The 13,669-nt window shown below is 39.1% G+C and overlaps 1 protein-coding gene and 2 long non-coding RNA genes across 3 annotated transcripts in view; 1 reads left to right on the top strand and 2 right to left on the bottom strand.

Moving 5' to 3' along the window:
• LOC116080010 overlaps positions 1-3,661 on the bottom strand; it is a 9,108-nt gene extending 5,447 nt beyond the window's left edge. Inside the window, exons 1-2 of the long non-coding RNA XR_004114279.1 lie at positions 3,499-3,661; positions 1,346-1,510 (exon numbers count right to left, since the gene is read on the bottom strand). This is a non-coding gene — a long non-coding RNA (uncharacterized LOC116080010). The remainder of the gene's footprint in view (positions 1-1,345; positions 1,511-3,498) is intronic.
• Rps6ka5 (ribosomal protein S6 kinase A5) overlaps positions 1-13,669 on the top strand; it is a 202,030-nt gene that overhangs the window by 8,573 nt on the left and 179,788 nt on the right. The gene's annotated exons all lie outside the window — the stretch shown is intronic.
• Positions 1-13,669, bottom strand: part of LOC116080011 — a 76,793-nt gene that overhangs the window by 6,006 nt on the left and 57,118 nt on the right. Inside the window, exon 2 of the long non-coding RNA XR_004114280.1 lies at positions 11,546-11,696. This is a non-coding gene — a long non-coding RNA (uncharacterized LOC116080011). The remainder of the gene's footprint in view (positions 1-11,545; positions 11,697-13,669) is intronic.

The following is a 13,669-nucleotide window of genomic DNA, read 5'->3' as shown; positions in this document are numbered from 1 at the left end:
TGAGACAGGGTCATAGCCTTGGTCATAGTCCTGGAACTTGCAGTGTAGACCACGTTGGCCTTGAATTCACAGAGATCCCCTTGCTTATGCCACTGTAGTGCTGGATGGTGGATTACAATACCACCATGCCCAGGTTGTCTGTGGGTGTTAAGAATCTGAACACAGGTCCCACTGCAAGCATTTTACCCACAAAGCCATCTCTCTAGCCTTCCAATTCCCAGTTGTTAGTATAGTACTTGGTGTTTTATCTTATCGCATTCAAGTTTTGTCTCAGTGGCCTCTTAAAAAATTCTACATGTTCTTGTTCTCTGAAAAGTTATATAAATAGTACTTTGAGTGTCAAATTACTTGGACTAGAGAAAGTAAACTTGGTTCTTAAAAGAATTTCATCATTAGCTCTTTTATTTAAAAATATTTTCTGATATGGTTTCCATTTGTGACTTACACTGTTGTATAGACTTTTAGCATAAGCCAGGTGGTGGTGGTGCACATCTTTAATCCCAGCACTTGGGAGGCAGAGCCAGGCGTATTTCTGAGTTCGAGGCCAGCCTAGTCTACAGAGTGAATTCCAGGACAGCTGGGGCTATACAGAGAAACCCTGTCTCGAAAAAAAAAAAAAACCAAAAAAACAATCTTTATAATTTAGGTACTCTGAATAAGTGTTTAGGTACACATCCAAATGTATATGTTTGCAAGTGTGCAGGTGTACATACACACGTGTGCATGCCTGTGAAGGATAGTGAACAAACTCAGGAACCATCTACTTTTTTTTGAGACTTGCCAAGTAGGCTTATGCTAGCTGGTTAGTGAGTCTAGGGATCTGCCTGTTTCTGACTTACAAGTATGGGCAATTTATAATCTATATGTTCCTAACCTGAAAATAATGTAAATAATATTTTATACTGAATTATTTGGAATATAAAGTAGTGTGTATTCCAATTATGAGGCCCAGATTTTTTTTCTTATATGTGTTTCGAGGACCAAACATGTTACTAATTCAAACTTCTCCTTAGCTCATGAAGAAATCTTGTGTGGTAGGCTGAATAATGACTTCCTCTTCCTAAAGATACCCACATTCTAATCCCAGGATTCCTGGGAGAATGCTACGTAAGACATGGCAAAATCAACTTGCACATGTGATTAACCATCCTAGTTAAGAGATTATCCTGGTTTATCTAATCACACTGGTAGGTAGAGCCAGAGTCAGAGGTGCCTTGAGGGTGGAAGCAGAACTGGGTGATGCCAATAGCTGGGAGGGTCAGTACCTATTGTGCCTTGATGGGTGACTGAGTTTTCACTCAGATGTCTCAGAGGAACACAGCTCTGTGGTCTCTTTGATTTTTACCTCAGTTTCAGACTTCTGATTTCCAGAACAGTAAGAAAAGAGATTCATATTGTTAACAAGCCATCAAATTAATCTTCCCAGCAGCAGTATGAAACCAGAACGTTTTCCTGAAGGTGGGTTGAACCAGCAGCTCAGTTTGCGCCAAGAGACAATTTTGTCCAAGGGCTATGATAACAGAACATGGAACAGTAAATTAAACCATTTATGTTGAAAATAATAATAGTGCCATTCTTTGTAGAGGTAGCTTGTTGTCCTTTCTGGGGCCTCAAGATGTGTCATTCCTTTCTGCTCTCACCCTAAAGCTGTGAACCGGCTACTCTGTTTTTCCAAGGAAGGTTCTGAGTTGGGGCTTGAGTAGATTTTTTTTTTGTAAAGGGTCTTACTGTATAACCCAGGCTAGCCTTGACTTATAGTGAGCCTTCTGCTTTAGTTTCCCAAAGACAGGATTACAGGCATGCACCAGGGCTCCTGACAAGACTTGTACGGGGGGGGGTGGGGTGGGGTGGGGGGGGTGGGGGGGGCGGCACCCTCATCTGACAGTGTGATGGCAGCCCTAGTTTCCCCGTGAGCCAATTGCACTTGCTTCTCTTGTTTTTTCTTCCTTTTCTTTACTTAATCCTAATAATATTCCCTTTATACTTTCTATACCAAAGTGTGGATTAGCATATATAACTAAGTACCTGTATATTTAAATACATATATACATAGCACAAATAACATGGAAAATGTGGGAAGACAGTTGACTTCCTAGTGTTTTGCCTAAGTAAAATCTTTGTCATTCTGTTTTTTTTTTTTTTTACTTTATCCTAAGGGGAAAAAAGTGAATTCTCTGATTAATTAGTAGAACTTTTATTTTTGGTCAGATACAAAATGATAAATCAGTAAAATAAGGCATACTCAAAGGCCTTCTGGAGGCAGGAAATATGAGACTGTACACAAGGCTCTTCTTATATCAGATACTTTACTACATAAATGGAAAATTGTATCAGTAACTGAAGGATTCAGTCAGTTGAAGACTGTGTCCTCTAACCATATAGTAATCTAATCTGGGCTTATGTGTTTTTCTTAATGGAAGAATTAATCAAAAGACATTGTAAAGTGAGTGTCACTGCTGTTCAGATGTATGGAGTTTCAGCAGTGTACCTGCACTAAACAACTCCCATGGTCTTAACTTGTTTTTCCTTTATACTCTCACACCATTTATTTGTAAGTAAACATCATAGTTAGGGTTAAGATAGAACATGTGTAATTGGCCTCCTACATATAAAACTCAAAATTTCAACCTAAGTTTTTCATTATAAATTGAGCAAAGCAGTGGCAGTTTTCTTTCATCCCTTTGAGGATTATTGAATTTTTAGTAGAAAACAGTTAGAAATGGCTTCTGCTATCACTGTCTAATACTTGACATAGAGACCCTGTATATCCGATCGTATAAGTAGATCATATAAGAAATGGCTTCTACCATCACTGTGTAACACTTGACACAGAGACCCTGTATATCCGATCATATAAGTAGCATTGGGATTGCAGTATTCATAAATACGTTCAAGGTTTTGTCTAATGGTAACAACATTGTACGATGGATGATGGAAGTCTGTGGATGCCAAGCAGCGATACCTCTGGCTATCGGGGATGGGGTGAAGGATGGCGAACAAAGCATTTCTGCCAAAGGAGCAACACAGATGGTTCAAAAGTCAGAAATGGTTTTGTATGCTTGAGTTTCTGAAGAAAAAGCTTCTGACTAGACTGTCATATCTAAGAAAGCTACAGGAAATTGAACTGGAATGGTAGCAAGGGCCATTCAATGTAAGATTTAGTAGGTTGTGGGTAAACTATTTAGGCATTGTGTGTAAACATGAAACCAGTTGGGAACTGATTAAATTAATTTGTGTTATAAAAGATGATTCCCACTGCTTTCAAGGGGATGTGAGAAGGCTATCTAGGACTCTATTGCAGAAATTTAGATGGAATATAAAGGTTAAGATTAAGTGATAATTAATATTGAGAATTGTGAGTATATTTGAGAAGTATCTAGGAGGTAGAATAAATAGAACATGGTATTATCGACATGAGCTCTTTGGCAAGAACAAATGTGTTTGAAGATACTATTCATTGAAGTAGTGTATTAATTTCAATTTGCTATCATAACTCACATTTGGGTTGCTCTTGTTCTTCATGACCTGAGTGGGTTCTCTGCTTAGGGTATCATAAAATGGGGACCTAGGGGTTAGTCAGACTTGATTGTTGTTTGAGGTTCTGTGTAAAAACATACTTCTAAGTTCAAGCTTTTTCTTTCTAGAATTCATGGCCTGTAGTTGTCAGCCTGACGTTCCAATTTCTTTGTTGGCCATCAATTAGGAATCACTGTAAGCTTCTAGAATCTAGATAGTATACATTCCTTTTCCAGTGCCCCCTCCTTCTTTAAGCGAGCAAAAGCATGTTAATTTCTTCAGTCACTTTGACTTTGGGTCTCCTCTGACCTATAGGCCCAGATTTAAAGTGGCTCGTATGATTAGTCTAGCTCTACCTGGGTTATTTTCCCATTTATAAAGTCAATTAATTTGGTGCCTCATATCTGTAGAGTCCCTTTTTTACAAAGTGATAAATATACTCTGGGAGGAGAGAATATGAAGAGTAGAGTGACTGGGGTCATTTTAGGATTTCTAGATGGTGAACTAGGAGAGATGAATATATACCTCTGCAGAAAATATAGGACCCAGTTTAACAGACTACCGTAAGTTTTAGGAGCTTTTGACATATTATGATGGATATATGTGGTGGTAGTAATTATGGATGATGAGACCTTATGTGTTACAGTATGTACTTTAAGGCATTTAACTCAGGCAATAACATTGTGAGGCTAGTCCTGTTATTCTACTTTAGCAAATTGGGAAACTGAATCTTCAACAGATGATTTGCTCAATGTTACCTGGGAAGTAAGTAAAAGAATCAGTTAAACCCAAATAGGTTTGGGCTCAAATAAGAATCCTGGTGTCACAGAAATAGAAATACCCCTAAAGCCAAGTACGTAGGGAAGTTTTCTTTTGGAGATGCTATAGAAAGAAGGTTCAGAACTAAGTACTGAAGAGCTAAAAAAGAATGTGAAGACTTATCAAGAAAATGAGTTGCTAAGACAGAAAACAGAGGAAGAACAAACTTTGTGGTTCTGGATGTGGTTGGCTACTAAAGAGGACAGGAGTGTGGATGTGAGGTTGTCAGCTCCATTGACCATAGAGTAGCTGTGTTAAGGGCAGTCTGGTGGGAGTTGAGTGGGGCAAAATCAGATTGGAGTGTTTGAAGGGTGAATTGCAAGAGAGGTAACTTTTGAGAGACTTCATTCTGGAGGGGATTGAAATAGGGACTTCAAGGAGGGTTATTTCCTGCTTCCTTGTTTTAAGATGACTGATGCTAGATCATGCTGAAACATCCATGTATCACAGACTAAAATTGTATTAGACCATAAGTGATGGTATCAAGAACCCTGAGAAGGGGGGCATTTAGTTTACCTGGGGGCTGCAGGGCAGGTTGTTGTCTGATAAGAAAATGGCTTTTGTTATAAAAGGAATGAGGAAAGGATACAGGTGCATTTGTAGATTTGGTGACAGGAAGATATGGAAGTTTTGAGGGCATGATTGTTTTGTCCCTCTGTGAACTGTAAAGAAAAGGCAATTCTCTATTCAAGATAAATAGCTTCATTGTTTTTAAAAAATGTTATTCTGATCTTTGGAAAAAATTCTAAGATACAGAAAAACATCCTACAAGTATTTTTTTCTTGCAGGCTATACAGAAAAACTTGTAGCGTGTTGCAGAACTACTTACTGAAGACATTTTCAGGCCCAGCCAATCAGGCGTTTCTGTGCTTTTGGTCAGAGAACTGAACATAGTCTCTATCTAGCTCATGCCAGATTCTTAGTAAGCTTAATTTTCTGTTTCTTCTCTTTGAAGTGGTTTGAGTTTAGTTTAGTTTAGTTTTAAATTATACTTATTTTGGTACATGTATTGAGGGAAAAGACAGTTACTGTTTTGTTTTTGACTCAGTTTTTGCATAAGTTTTGCATAAGTTTCGTCATGTAATTCTAGAATCACTGGGATAAGTGATAATACACTGCTGTCTTCTACACCCAGAGCACAGTATGACTTCAAGGTGTGTGATCACATCAATAAAGTGGGCAGCATTGTTTTAAAGAGTACAGATATTAAATACAACTTTGTTCTGCTGCCAGTCTCTCCAGAGACATGGTTTGAGGCCCAACCACAACTCGAAACAGCCTGAGAACGGTGTACCACCTGGCAGTTGAAGAGAACCCGAAAACTCTTCGCAGAGTTTTCAAGCTCTTGTGCATTTACTAAAATTTCACTACTTGGACTTTGAAGATAGGAGTCAAGGCTTTAGTATTCAGTTAATGTGTGCTGTTAGAACTATGCTGGGCACTTCCTAACTGTAGCGTAGCTGATAAGTTACTTCATAAATATTTTCTCCCATGACAGAAAAGGGGGAAAACAAACCCTTCAAATAGCAGCAGCAGACTTTTTTTCTCACTGCATACAATTGTCACCTTCGGACTGAAATTAAATTAAATTTAACCCAAGAATGTTAATGTTTTGTAATACTGAATAATCAAGGATAAGGTTTTATGGGAGAAGATATTTTATTATCTTACTTGGTTGGCCCCAGAAAATGAGATCATAAAATATACATTTTCTAGTTGGTATATTAAAAGCAGATTTTAAGCATATTAAATAGGATCAAATCAGATTGTGTTCTACATCTACTAAAAATTGGCTAATTAAGAGTTAATTCCCCTTCCCTGTTTCCCTTCCCATAAACATATTTGTGTCTTCTTATCATGTGAGCCAGCCAGCTAACTGTCAGCCATTCCAAGTTTACTAGTTACTGCAAAGAAGTTCCAAGTTCACTAGTTACTGCAAAGTCTTCTTTGCACGGGGCTTTGCATGGACTTTTAATTGCACTAGTTTTTATGTTTTCTCTCTCTAGACTCTGATGTGCTTTGTATCCGGCCTCCATCTCAACTGCTCCAAGATTACTTAACATGTCCCTACTTTGCTGGTCTGATGGGATGTTTCAGTTTGAATCTAGTGTCACTTCTTTGGAACACCTGTTCTCCTTGTTTAACAACACAATGCTCTTTGCCTAGTTCTTTCTCCCACTGGCTTGCACTATCTCCTTCCTTGGGTGTTTCTGATTCTCTCTCTGATTGAACCCTCTTTTCTTGTACCCACTTTTACTGCAAAATAAAATGTTATCATTGCTTGAACCATTAACTAGGTCTCTGTTTCTGGTTTAGATCTCTTCCTGTGTTCCTCATCATTCACTTCCATTAGCCTACTGCACATAAAACATTCAAATTGTCCACAGACACCATAGTTACTCAAGCTAAGCACTGCTTCTTCTTTCCAGCCTTGTAATGTTTTATTTTGTGACATTGCTATCCCCGTCTTGCCAAGACTCTAGCTAGAAACATTAGATTTCTCTCTAGATGCGTTAGGTTGACCAGTTTACTCTCTCTGTTGTGTCAGTTGTAACTGAAGTTTCCCTTTTATTTATTTCTTGCTCACTGTTGGGATAGCACAGTCTTAGTCTGAGTCTTAACAATCACAGCTAACAATATACCCTCCCTCCTCGTGTGTGTGTATGTGGAGGTCACAGGTCACTGCAGACACTTGAGGGTGGTAGTGTCATATCTGTTTAATAGATATTGTATCTCATACCTCTTGGTGCACAGTCTTCCCATCTGTTTGTCTCACTTTGGAGTCCAAGTATAGCTGTCATAAATAGTTCTGTGTCACCATTAGTCTGCTGCTACTCCACCTGACCTCCAGGATCAGGCCTAGCTACCAGCCCCCACCCCATTTCCCTGAATCCATGGATACAAGATATACATGCAAGTGTTCATTTGTTTGTTTGTTATTTATTTTATTGGATATATATATTTTTTTACATTTCAAATGTTATCCCATTTCCTGGTTTCCCCTCTGGAACCCCCCTATCCTATCTCCCCTCCCCCTGTTCCTCCACCTACCCACTGACTTCCACCTCCCCACTGTGGCATTCCCCTACACTGAGGCATCAAGCCTTCACAGGACCAAAAGCTTCACCTCCCATTGATGCCAGATAAGGCCATCCTCTGCTACATATGCAGCTGGAGTCACGGGTCACTCCATGTGTACTCTTTGGTTGGTGGTTTAGTCCTTGGAAGTTCTGGGGGGTCTGTTTAGTTGATATTGTTGTTCTTCCTATGGGTTCAGCTCCTTCAGTCCTTTCTCTAACTTCTCCATTGAGGACCCCATGATTAGTCCAATGGTTGGCTGCAAGCATCTGCCTCTGTATTTGTCAGGCTTTGGCAGAGCCTCTCAGGAGACAGCTATATCAGACTTCTGTCAGCAAGCACTTGTTGGCATCTGCAGTAGTGTCTGGGTTTGGTGTCTGTATATGGGATGGATCCCCAGGTGGACAGTCTCTGGATGGCCTTTTCTTCAGTCTCTGCTCCACACTTTTTCTCCGTATTTCCTCCCCTGAGTATTTTGTTCCCCCTTCTAAGAAGGACTGAAGCATCCACACTTTGGTCTCCCTTTTTCTTGAGCTTCATGTGGCCCGTGCATTGTATCTTGGTATTCAGAGCTTTTGGGCTAATATTCACTTATCAGTAAGTGCATATCATGTGTGTTCATTTGTGACTGGGTTACCTCACTCAGTATGATTATTTTCTAGTTCCATCCATTTGCCTAAGAATTTCATGAAGTCATTGTTTATAATATCTGAGTAGTAGTCCATTGTGTAAATGTACCACGTTTTCTATATCTGTTCTTCTGTTGAAGGACATCTGGGTTCTTTTCAGCTTCTGGCTATTATAAATAAGGCTGCTATGAACATAGTGAAGCATGTGTCCTTGTTGTATGTTAGAACATCTTTTGAGTATATGCCCAGGAGTGGTATAGCTGGGTCCTCAGGTAGTTCTATGTCTAATTTTCTGAGGAACCGCCAGACTGATTTCTAGAGTGTTTTGTTCCAGTTTGCAATTGCACCAACAATGGAGGAGTGTTCCTCTTTTTCACATCCTTGCCAGCATCTGCTGTCACTTGAGCTTTTGAGCTTAGCCATTCTGACTGGCGTGAGGTAGAATCTCAGGGTTGTTTTGATTTGCATTAATTTTCCTGATGACTAAGGATGCTGGACATTTCTTTAGGTGCTTCTTGACCATTTGATATTCCTCAGTTGAGAATTATTTGTTTAGCTCTGTACCCCATTTTTAATAGGGTTATTTGGTTCTCTGGAGTCTAACTTCTTGAGTTCTGTGTATATATTGGATATTAGTCCTCTATCGGATATAGGATTGGTTTATAAAGTAGCTTAAAAAGTATACCCTCAAATGGGGTATTGCAGAGGTGTTGCACTCTCAGCTCAAGACATTGATTCTTATTCTAAGGCCTAGTGTTATTCACAAGAAACCATAACAAAGATCCCATTGTTTGTAGCTGTGGGTGCTGATCAGCATATGTGAGACCCTCCAAGACTAGCAGGGAGTAGAAGGGGAAGATGTGGACTTGTGATAGCCCTAGGATTTGAGTATTCGGGGACAGTGGTAATATTAAGACCTCTGAGTTGACTGGCTTAGCTTTTGAAATTTTGTTATCAAAAAAGAGGATTTTCATGGAAGCCTTTGGAAAGACCCTCAAAGCATATGATCATGAACAAATTATGGTTTAATATTGGCCCCAGGATTTAATCATAAGAGTAACAGAACTTTGTACCCTTATTGTGTTAAGTTTGTATTGCCATTGGGCTTAACTGAAATTGTTCCTCAGAACTTCCTTCTGGATTTTGGGCTAACACTGATCACAATAAATATTTTGGGTGAGACAGACAAAGGGACAGAAATGAAACAACAGCTAGCTGAATTCCTTTCACTGATGGTATGAAATGATGTTCTAGCCCCCACGTATTATTTCTAGCTAATCTGCTGTATCAGCATTGTTGGCAGGAGGCATCAGCCAGGCCCGCAGTTCCCCAGCTCTGTTAGATTACCTCCATCAGCTTCTGGGAATCTAGCGTGCCTAACTTCTCTGCAGGTCATTAGTATCCTTCAGGTTAGAGCTCTGAAGATCCCTGCAGATACTTCTGTGTGTCCTGTGGGATCCCGCTTGTTCTCTGGATTCTGGTTTATCCTTGCTCTTACCTCTTCATAGCTGACTTCCTTTTCTAACTATCTACCCTGCTGTCCTTAACCTTAGCTTCAGAAATGGAGTAGTTTTCAGAGACTAACTCCCACACTAAGGTCAGGCACAAACCCTATTTAAGTCTTTTGTTTGTTTGTTTGTTTTGTTTTTGTTTTTTGAGGCAGGGTTTCTCTGTGTAGTCCTGGCTGTCCTGGAACTCACTCTGTAGACCAGGCTGGCCTCAAACTCAGAAATTTGCCTGCCTCTGCCTCCCAAGTGCTGGCATGTGCCACCACTGCCAGGCTCCTATTTAAGTCTTTTACTATGTATCATTTACAATAGTCATACTTTTTTTCTTTTTAATGTTCAAGACCAAAGTCAGGGACTTAATATGGAAAGACCATGGTTCTTGGGAGGCCATGCAAAGATGCTGTTGAACGGAATGCCTCACACGTTTTTGTTCTTAAGATTTGCCTCATACTTTCATCATTTCCTCTAGTAGAGTAACTAGACATAAGTCTCAACATAGCTCAACAGGTGGTCGTGTTTTTTTCATGGGAGAAAATAGATAACGCTGTTCCAGGTCCTGGTCATATATATGGCAAGAGAATAGAAGGATTATGTGGGGGAAGTGGATCTGGGAGGTAGTGAATGAAGCAGGTATGTATGGCAAGGTAGAAAGGAAATAGGCTGAATAAAGGAGAACATATTAACCTTAAGTCTATTAATAAAACTCACAATTAAGTAGCTTAGTCGCTTTGTTTTAATATACTGCTGGATGATCTCTTAAAGTGTGAACCTGAGTTTTTGGCACAGTATGGTCAGAAGTCTCATAGGAGAGAGAAAATTGTAATGGCAGGAGAATACACTCTCTGGCTGCGTTCATAGGGGGGCCCAAAGAAGAAGGCTCACACAGGTAATAAAGAAGTTCCTGATGAAGCAGACAGTCAGGAATTACTAAAAGATACTATTCTGGAATTGGATTTTCATAGGATTCAGTAATATTCATAGAAATGATAGTATTCTTCAGTGGCAGAGACAAGAAAATTGTATAATGCTTACCATTTATAACAAGGTGAATATAACTATTATAACAGACTGGAGTGGCATTTGGGATATACACTTACAGATATTCAGGGAATGGCTGAGAAGTTGTGGAAAACTGAGTCTTGCTTGATTAGTGTAAATCAGACTTTCATCTTTGAGGAATATGAATCTTCATTTGGCTTTTTCTTGTTGGTTATGGTTGTTTCAAGCCTTGTTCATTTTACAGTAATCATAGAAGTGACAAGAAACATTAGTCTATCCTTTGAGATCTGGGTAACTTCTTTGCTTCTATTATGTACTAGCAACTCTGATCCCTTGTAAACTCAGTAACAAAGTTCAGGAAAGGATTTTGTGCTAGTTACCTCTTAAGCCCTGACTCTTGTATCATCCTCACACTCTTCTATTGCAGGCTTTGACTTGGTCTTGCCCAACAGTGCCTAGTCTCAGGCATGCTCCTGTGCATCTTTTCTGCTCTAGGATTGCCCCAGTGCTCACTCAGCAGGGAATAAAGAACGGAGGGTAGTGTAGGAAGTTAATGCAAATTCTAAAACAACTTTTATCTAGTAGGGGCAGAATCCACTGGAGAAATGTTTCTGTTCACCTTTGCCCACACGCTGCTATTCATGAAATGAATGACATTTCAATCATTCCTCAGAGAGTGCCAACTAGGTTAAGCTGCAGTATCCAATCATTCTTCAGAGTGCCAGCTAGATTAAGCTGCAATATCCACAGTAGTGACTGTGTCAGCCAGGATCCTTGTATTGACTTATGCAACATTTTGGTTTCACCATCCTTGGTCTTTTACTTCTTCCAGTTAAATTACCAGCAACACAGTGTTCTGATGTTCCTTTTAAAATTTAGACAGGTACAGTTGTCATTTGTGTATGTATGTTTTGTCTGCCTATCATCCATCCATCCATCCATCCATCCACTTACAGATCAGAAGGGGCTTAGAATGGTGAAAATAATTATGCATACCTTTAATTATGTGGTACAGCTTGAGTTCTGAGCTGGAGTCATTTGAAACAAAACATTTTTTTTCTTGATTAAACCTCTGCCTCACCCTTGAAGATAAATCGATAGGCCTTAGTTAGCTTGGTCAACATTCTCAGTGGTCTTGTCCTGTTGCCTGTAGGTTAGAATGGTTGTTTATAGTTCACCAATCTAAACTGTTAGTCACATGCTTAAGGCTAACTAATTACTTCCGTCCTTTCCCTGTGCTTCATTGTGGGTGCACCCCTACTATCTACTGGAACATGTCTGTATACTTGTGTTTCTTTTCTGAGTTCAGTCAACCCTTGTTTTATTTGTTTCTTTTTGGTTTGTTTGCTTCTTTCTATTCTTAGTTTTTATATTTCTTCCTTGGGATTTTTTTTCTTCATATCCTAATGGTTGATTGAAGATTTTAAGTTTAGTTTGGAGTGCTATATTCCTGTTTTCTTCAGCTGTGTATGTGTTTCTTTCAGGAAGAGTTCATCAGCTGAAATATGTTATCGTTTTGCGATAGACATTGTTGCCGTCTTTTTCATGTCTGCTGCCTGCATTTTTGGTGGTGTGCTAGTTCTCTGCTCCCTACTTGGGGTGATCCACAGTGCTTCCTTCCATCATGTCCTTGTCGATGGTACTGGCAGGCTGCTGGCATTGTTACTTCTTACTTCTCTTTTGTTTCTTTTGGACCCTTGATTTTTTTCTCTCCACTTTCCCTTCACTACTGTGTAGCTAAGCACATGTACTCCTCTATCTGATTTACTGTCAGAAACTGTGCTCCTCTAAGGCCCACCCCCTTTCTTAGCTGGTGTTTACTCTGCCAACTCCGACCTGTTTTCAGTGTATGGGTATGCTGTTGTTCTTTTCTGGGCATAGTTGTTCTCACTTTGCCTAAGTTCTTGGTGACCTTCTATTCATCCTCAGTGTTGGCAGAAGTCTTTCCCCTGTCTCCACACCAGACTTCCTGTGGAAGGGAACTCTGCTGGAATTTGGCTGTTTTTTCCATGACAAACAATTTGGAGGCTGTGGTATTCTCTCTTACTACTGAAGGCATGACCCAGAATTATTTTATTTGCTTTCTTTGTTCTCTATTTGTCTGTTTGTTTTTAGGGTGGATGGATGATTAGACAATTAATAGGCAGTATTAACCCTGAAATCTAGAAATGTATTTGTACTTTCAAGGCTCTGATCAAGTCCTATCTTTCTTTGAAAGCTTATCTGCTGAATGACTTAGTACAGGATAGTGACAATTGATGAATGCCACCTCTGTCAGCCATGAGTAATGTGAATATTTTGGATCAGATTGATCTTCAATTTAAAAAAAAGTATAGGTAGAAAAGTTACATAATGATCGGGTTTTAGTATTGTCATAATACTAAGATCTAAGGCAATAGTCCTCAGCCTTCCTAATGCTGTGACCCATTAATACAGTTCCTCACATTGTGGTGACCCCAACCATAAATTGCTTTTTTTTTTTTACTTCATAATTATAATTTTGCTACTGTTAGGAATCATAGTGTACAGTGTTTTCTGATGGTCTTAGGCAACCCCTGTGAAAAGGTCCTTTGACCTCAAAGAGATTGAAACCCACAGGTTGAGAGCCACTAGTCTAAGGTAATAAAATCACCACTTTCTCCTACATAGTTTATAATGTTAATTTTTTAAGATTTAAAGTGCCTTTTATCTTTTCTCTAATGATGTTAAATAGTTAATCTGGAATCTGAAATAAATTTCTTATATAGTATCTGTAAAAAGGCTTCTGTAAAAATACTGTTTTTTAAATAAATCATTTAAATATATAAATTATCTAATATAGTTTTGTATATAAAATGTATCCTGTCAAGTGGTTGAAAAATCTCATAACCTTGTGAAAAAGAAGAATTTGGGTTCTTTTTCTTTTTTTCTTTGCACTGGGTATTTAACCATACTGGGCCTTAATTGTACTGGGAAAGTTCCCTAGTACTGAACTTCCAGTGCCAAACTTGGGTTCTTAACTGTATAGTACTTGTTTTCCCACCTTGGCTTTGGATGTGGCTATGCAAAATACCATAATGTGCTTAGTAGATATGCTTTTATAGGGGCTAGAAATTTATGGTCTATGATTTTGGTCTTTTT

The sequence above is a fragment of the Mastomys coucha genome, unplaced genomic scaffold (genome assembly GCF_008632895.1).
Source record: "Mastomys coucha isolate ucsf_1 unplaced genomic scaffold, UCSF_Mcou_1 pScaffold6, whole genome shotgun sequence".
NCBI classification, from domain to species: domain Eukaryota; kingdom Metazoa; phylum Chordata; class Mammalia; order Rodentia; family Muridae; genus Mastomys; species Mastomys coucha.
Note: the sequence above shows the minus strand (reverse complement) of the source record. Positions and strands in the feature narration are given on the sequence as shown.